At 38.7% G+C, this 7,518-nt stretch overlaps 1 pseudogene; it reads right to left on the reverse strand.

The window, feature by feature from the left end:
* Positions 1–499: 499 nt before the first annotated feature.
* On the reverse strand, positions 500–1,546 carry LOC102475993 (macrophage-capping protein pseudogene; annotated as a pseudogene).
* Positions 1,547–7,518: the final 5,972 nt, after the last annotated feature.

The following is a 7,518-nucleotide window of genomic DNA, read 5'->3' on the forward strand; positions in this document are numbered from 1 at the left end:
ACTATCAGGTAAATCATTAGTCTAAATATATACATGAGGGACTTAAAGTAGAGAGAACTTAAGTCACTTTTTCCACTGCATAAGCATGGAAACATTATATGGACCAGGCAGAGGAGAAGTGAGTACAAGCAGGGCTGAACGTCAAGTCCTTCCTGGAAGAGTGTTACAGGAAATGTACAATATATCACACCTGTAGTAAATCACAAAGGGACATTCTTTGAAAAGTGTAATTTTTCTTATTGTTTCAATTCTAGAAAATTCTCTTCAATCTTATTTTGCTTTATTATAATGCATATTTTTGTTTCTATTTTCATAAAGATCTTGAACTCTAAAATTTCTTTCCTAGCTCAAAACAATAATTTTTCTTTCTTTCTTTCTTTCTTTTTTTGGAAGGCACTGGTTTCCTTTATTGAACATCCGCAGAGGGCACCTCAGCTCTGACCTGACTGCCAGGGGAGGAACAAGCAGACAGGAGGTGGGGGCAGGAAGACGCCCACCTTCATTTCCAGTCCTTGAAGAATTGCTTGAAGATGGGGCTTTCACCGCCCTGGAGCAGAATCTCCACCTGAGTGTTCTAGGCATACAGCATGCGGGTGATGAAGCCCTCGGACACCTGGAGGGCCGCCTGATTCTCCTTCTCATTAGCTTTTTGCCTCTTCCAGATGTAGATCTTGCCACAGAGCCCATTGTCCAACACGAAGCAGTCATCAGGTACCAGCAGCTCCAGGGCAAAGGGCTGGAGTCGGCCACCTTGGTCAGGTTCATCTGTCCAGTAGCATCAGAGACCTTGTACAGAGCCGCAGCCTGGGCATTTGTCTGGTCAGCTGTCAGGTCTTCCTCTGGGTTGCCCTCCTTCAGAGCAGGCTTGGGGTCCAGGACCTGGATCGTCTCTGCAGACTCTTCCTCATCCGAGACGATCTCTACCTGGGCCTTGCCCTGCTGCTCACTGTCCCGGATGGTCAGGGCCAGGTCCCTCGCCTTGTTGCGCCCCAGGATGTTGGACTTCCCACCACAACAGGCAAAAATGTTCTGGCCCAGGTCCAGGATGAAGCAGTCCCCAGTGTTGAAGCTGTCCCAACTCAGGGCCCCCTTGGTGGCCTGGATGTTCTTCTTCCCCTTCACCTGGTAGAGTTTCTTCATGGCAGCTGGGGCGGCCCCTGGGGAGGTCTTGTGAAATGCTGACTCCACACCGCCTTCCTGGTACTTGAGGCCACGTGGGAAGTAGCTCATGAAGATGTCAGACTCATTGTCCTGGACTTCATAGTGCTGTACAGGCCGCTCCCCAAACAGGGTATTGAGGTGCACGGCCAGAACGGCACAGACCCCCTGCATCCCGGGATGACTGCTGGCCTATCCACAGGTGCAGGTGGGAGAGCTCTTCAGGAGAATTTTGCAGCACTAGGTAGGAGTTTCGAGAGAAGAAAATGCCCTGGTTCTCCCGAGCCACAGGCACAGGCTTCAACTTTTCTACCCACCGTATGTGCAGCCTGGGATCCTGCACTAAGGCTGGGAAGGGAAAGCTGCTTGGAGAGATGGTTGTGTACATGCTGTGGCCAGACCTTGCAACATGCTTCTTCCTCACACTTCTGCTCAGCAGAATAATTTTTCTTCTGTTGACTAAACTAAATCATCTTACAAAGTGGTCTTTTTTTCATATTTTCTTTCTCTTCTTTTTCATAATATATATGATTTTCTCTCTGTTCATCTTTGGCTTTAGATTATTTTGTTGAGTATGACCAATACCTCCATGAGGCATCAATTATTTAGTCCATGAATACACAGTTTCTTATACATTATCTAAGTGAGATCTGTGTTTGGTATTCTCAATTTCAGAAAAATAAAAAAAAAAAGAGAGTCTCTTTTTTGATCCCAGCAGGTGGACTTATTTAAGAACTTCAACAGTTCTAGCAATAGCTTGAACTACAAAGTAGGTTTTCTGCAATGTCATTAGTGTTAACAGAGGGGCAAAATATACCAACCACAGTGTGGGTGTATAATGTCCACAAAATTTCCCCTTCTCTTTTGTTGGCATATGTTTTTGTGGTGGGAAAAGGATTCCTTCCTTCCAGAACACAAGCCTTCTTCTTTGAATTTTTACACTTTGTCTACCACAATGCCAAAGGTAAACTCCAGAATAAAGGTTAATTTATTGCATATATTTGGGTTGAACATGATATAGTTCTTGGATATATATTTTTTTGCTAAGTCCACTTTAATTACTAGTATAAACATAAATAAGATTGAGTTTTCTTTACTTTATTCCTTGATTAAATAATGATCTTCTTAATAGTTACAAAATATGTAAATTAATATAAAGAATACTTTTATTGAATCTAATAATAGAGATGATGTCAAAATCTGGTTTCATAGATATAAGTAGAAATGGTATATCATAAAGGACTGGGTGAGTAGCAGGAAGATAGAGCTGCAGAAAGAGCGTGGCTCATCTCCATCTACACATCTTGAAACTCTCAGGTATGTTAACTGGGATTTGGAGAATCGCACTCTTCTCTGCCCTCTGTGCCATCAGAACATCCTCTCCAGCCAGGATGGGCCAGGTTGCAGGGTTAGTGGCAGGGAGAAGGAGCAGCAGAAAGACTGTGTCTCATCTACCCCTCACCAGTGATTTTTGGAGTACCTGGTGCCTTTTGAGATTTTATATTTTTCTAATCCCACATGACACACAGAGCATGTTGTGTGAATTGTATCTCTTCCTCTAGCTATATCCTGCAATTTAGTCCCAAGTACACCTGAACATGAGACTTGGGGAGAAACCAAGCACTTCAAGCTGACTACATCCATCATTTTCTGATTGGAATATGAGGTCTTCTTTGGAGAACACACCAGAGAGGTAGAGTGCATCTTTCCCTTGACATTACAGAATTAATTCCACGAAATTAGGAAGAAATGTATAATCCATCAGATGACCAGAAACCAGTGCAAGATGCACAAGAAATATGAGAAATTGAGAAAAAAAAATCTCTTCTTCAAAGGAAATGAAAAATAGCTCATCATCCACAGGCAGTACAATAGAACTTTAGAAAAGCACACAAATATCCAATGTCAAGATATAAAAAAGAACCCTAAATAGAATCAACCCAATAAAATCCTCTCAATGACACATTATAGCCAAATTGTCCAAAACCACAGATAAAGACAAGATATTAAAATCCACAAGGAAGAAACATCAAGTTACATACAGAGAGTTAGGCTAATATAGTTAGCCTATCAGGCTATCTTCGGACCTCTCACTGGAAACAATGTAAGCAAGGAAAGAATGGGAGGATATATTCAAAGTGTTAAAAGAAAAACAGTTTTGGGACCAGCAGGTGGAGTGTTGGTTAAGGACATGGGACTCCCACATGATTGATTATGGTTCAAGCCCCAAACTTGGTGGCTTTCTTTCTCATTTTCTCTCCCTCTCTGTCCTTCTCTGGTAAAATTACAATAAATTAATAAAATTAAATAAAATTACTCTGTAAAAAAACACACACAAAAAACAAAACAAAAAAAATGTTTCAACCAAGATTACTATACCTGGCGAGATTATCCTTCATAAGGGAAGAAAAGATAAAAACAAAACCTGGAAGAATTTACCAACATCAGACTAGCAATTGAAGAAATCTTGAAGGGACTGCTATGCCAGGAAACTAAAAAGACACAGTCAGAGAAAAAGAACCAAAAACAACCAAGAAAATTGCCAAATTAATAGTAGGGACAAGTCTGGAAATACTGATAATAACTTTGAATGTAAATGATAAAATGGATTAAATTTTCTAATCAAGAAACACAGACTGGATGGATGGATAAAACAAACCAACAAACAAACGAACAAAGCCAGAAACCCTCTCTGTTGACCACAAGAAATTTATCTCACGGGTAAATACATACATAGACTAAAAGTAAAGGGCTGGGAAAATGTATTCCATGCAAATGGAAACTAATAAATAGCTGGAGTAATGATACTGATTTAAGACAAAATAGGATTTAAGGCAAAAACTGCCAGAAGACACAAAGAAGGGCATTTTATAGCAGTAAATGGGCTAATTCATCAAGAAGATATAATACTTATAAATATCTATGAACACAACTCAGCAGCATCCAAATATGTGAAGAAAAGACTGCTAGATCTAAGAGGTGAGATAGACTACAGCACTAATCGTTGGGGATCTCAACACCCCACTATTTACTTTGGACAGATAATCTAGACAAAAAATAAGCAAAGACATATAAGATCTAAATGATTCCATAAATCAAATTAATTTGACAGACATCTATAGAACCTTCTACCCCAGAACAAAGACATATACATTTTCCTCACCCCCACATGGAAACTTTTCAAAGACTGACCACATGATAGGGCAGAAAACAAGCCTTTTCAGATTCAAAGGCACAAAAACTATATCAAGCATCTTCTCTGACCATTATGGAATTAAACTTGATATTAATTTCAGAAATCAAAAACCTCAAAAATATACAAACATATCAATCTAAACGCCCTACTCCTGAAAGACATCACATCTACTGAAGAAATTAAGATTAAGAAAATTCATGGAAACCAATGTTAATGAGTATATGAGTTTCAAAAATCCATAAGCCATAGAAAAAGGAGTCATAAGAGAGAGTTCATAGCAATTAGTGTGCATAAGAAAAAGGCAGAAAGATGGGAAATGGATAGTCTAACATCATGCCTCAGAGAATCAGAAAAGCAAAAACAGCAAATCCAAAAGCTGCCAGAGGAAAAGAAACAATAAAGATTTGAGCAGAAATAAATGAAATAAAAAACAAATGAACTATACAAAAAAATAAATAAAAGCAAAAGCTGGTTCTTTGAAAATATAAATAATATTGACACACCGTAGTTAGACTAATTAAGAAGAGAGAAAGGAACTAGATAAATAAAATTTGCAATGAAATAGGCAATATTACAACAGACACAATAGAAATACAAAATATCATTGGGACCAGCAGTTAGTGTAATGGCTATGTCACTGGACTCCCATGTAGTCGACTGCAGTTCAAATCCTGGACCCTGTGGCTTAAAACTCACACCGGGCGCGTATTTGTGCATGCCCAAGATCCCCAGAGGAGAGGAGAATGGAGAAGAAGGGATCGCAGTGTGGCCATCCCCCCTAGGGGGTGATTTCTCACTTTCTGTGTCTCTGTCTCTCTCTGTGTCTGGCAAGTGCACGCACCCTATAGCAAAAACCTCTAGAAAAAAAAAATCATTAGAGGGTACTATGAGCAACTATATACCAACAACCAAGAAACTTGGGTGAAATGGAAAATTTCCTAGAAATATAATCCACCAAGACTGAATCAGGAAGATACAGAAAGCCTGAATAGACCTGTAACAATCAAAGACATTGAATCAATAATAAATTACCTCCCAACTAAGAAAAGCCCTGCTCCTGATGGCTTCACTTTTGAATTCTACAAAACTTTTAAAGAAGAGGTAATCCCTATTCTACTCAAATTGTTTTTAAAGAACCAAAAGGAAGAAAACCTCCAAAATTCATTTTGTGAAGCTTCCATCACCTTCATCTTCAAAACAGACAAGGACATGACAAAAAAGGAAAGCTACAGACTGATTTCTCTGATGAATATAGATGCAAAAATTCTCAACAAAATACTACCAAGTCGTATCCAACAACATATAAAACAACATATTCACTGCGACCAGGCAGGCTTTATTCCAGGTATGCAAGCATGGTTCAATATATTAAAAACTATAAATGTAATACACCATATTCAATGTAGAAAAAGTGTAAGATATCATACAATGTTCCTTCATGATTAAGACTGTCAGCACAATCAACATAGAAGTGTCATTTCTCAATACAATAAAAGCTATTTATGAAAAAAAAACATAGCTAACATCATGCTAATTGGGGAAAAGTGTTTCCACTTAAAAAGTAGTCAAGAAAAGTTGCCCATGTTCTCTACTCCTTTTCAATATACTGTTGAAAGTCCTAGTTAATGCAGTCAAGAGAATAAAATAAAAGAAAAAGAAGAGGTAAAAATACCTCCATTTGCAGATGGCATGATTGTATACATAGAAGACCCAAGGTTACCCATAAAAAAATCCCCAGAATGGGAACCAGCAGTTAGCATAATGGCTATGTCACTGGACTCCCACGTAGTCGACCACGGTTTGCGTCCCGGACCCGGTGGCTTAAAACTGACGCCGGGTGCGTGTGCGTGCGTGCCCAAGATCCCCAGAGGAGAATGGAGGAGAAGCGATTGCGGCGTGACCATCCTCCCTGGGGGATGATTTCTCGCTTTCTGTCTCTATGTCTCTCTCTGTCTGTCTGGCGAGCGCACGTGCCCTATAGTGAAAAACCTCTCCCCCCCAAAAAAAAAAATCCCTGGGAGTAATAAACGAATACAGTAAAGTAGCAGGATACCACATAAACTACAAAAATCTATAGTATTTTTATATTAGGAACAAGCAGACTGAGGTAGAACTGAAGAAAGTAATACCATTTACCATATCCACAAAAAGTGTAAGATGCCTAAGAATAAATCTTACCAAAGAAGTCAAAGACCTTACAAGGAAAACTATGGAACTAAAAAAATAAAGAAAGAAATTGAAAATGACACAAAAAAAAGTGGAAAGTCATCCCATGCTTCTGAATTTGAAGAATTAATATAATTAAAATGGCAATTCTGCCCAAATTAATCTACATATTTAATGCAATCCCAATAAAATTACCAGAGACAATTTTCACATATTTAAAAAAGACAATTATAGAATTTGCCTGAAGTCATAAAAGACCCCATGTTGCCAAAACAATCATGCACAAAAAGAGTGGAATAAGAGGCATCTCACTCCTTGACCCCAAAATATATTACAGAGTGGTGGTAATCAAAACAGCATGGTATTGACACAGCAACAGACACATGGACAAATGGAACAGAATAGAGACCCCAAAAATAAACTCCAAAATATGCAAACAAGTAATTTTTGACAAAGGCTACCAGTCAATCCAGAGGAAAAGGAAAACCTCTTCAGCATGGTGCTGGAAAAACTGGGTATTCACTCACAGAAAGATGAGCTTGGACTCCTATTTCTCAACATTTACAAAAATCAGCTCAAAGTAGATTAAAGATCTAAACCTAAGACCTCAAACTATAATACTACTGGTGGAAAACATTGAGGAAACTCTGGGAGACACTAGGATAGGCAAAGACATCGTAAATAAGACTCCCAAATCACAATCAATAATCCCCAAAATAGACAAATGGGATTACCTCAGATTAAGAAGTTTCTGCACAACAAAAGACACAGTAATTATGTAAATCAACACCCCTCAAAATGGGAGAATATTTTTGGAAACTATGCCTCAAATAAGGGACTGATAACCAGAATACACAGAGAATTTAAGTGGTTAATCTGGGGAAAATAAATCAACCCAATTAAAAGATGAGAAAACAAACTGAACAACCCTCTAAGGAAGACATATGAGCAGCCAAAAAGCACATGGAAAAATACTCAATATCCTTATCATAAGAGAG

The sequence above is a fragment of the Tupaia chinensis genome, unplaced genomic scaffold (assembly GCF_000334495.1).
Source record: "Tupaia chinensis unplaced genomic scaffold, TupChi_1.0 Scaffold000126_2, whole genome shotgun sequence".
NCBI lineage: Eukaryota > Metazoa > Chordata > Mammalia > Scandentia > Tupaiidae > Tupaia > Tupaia belangeri.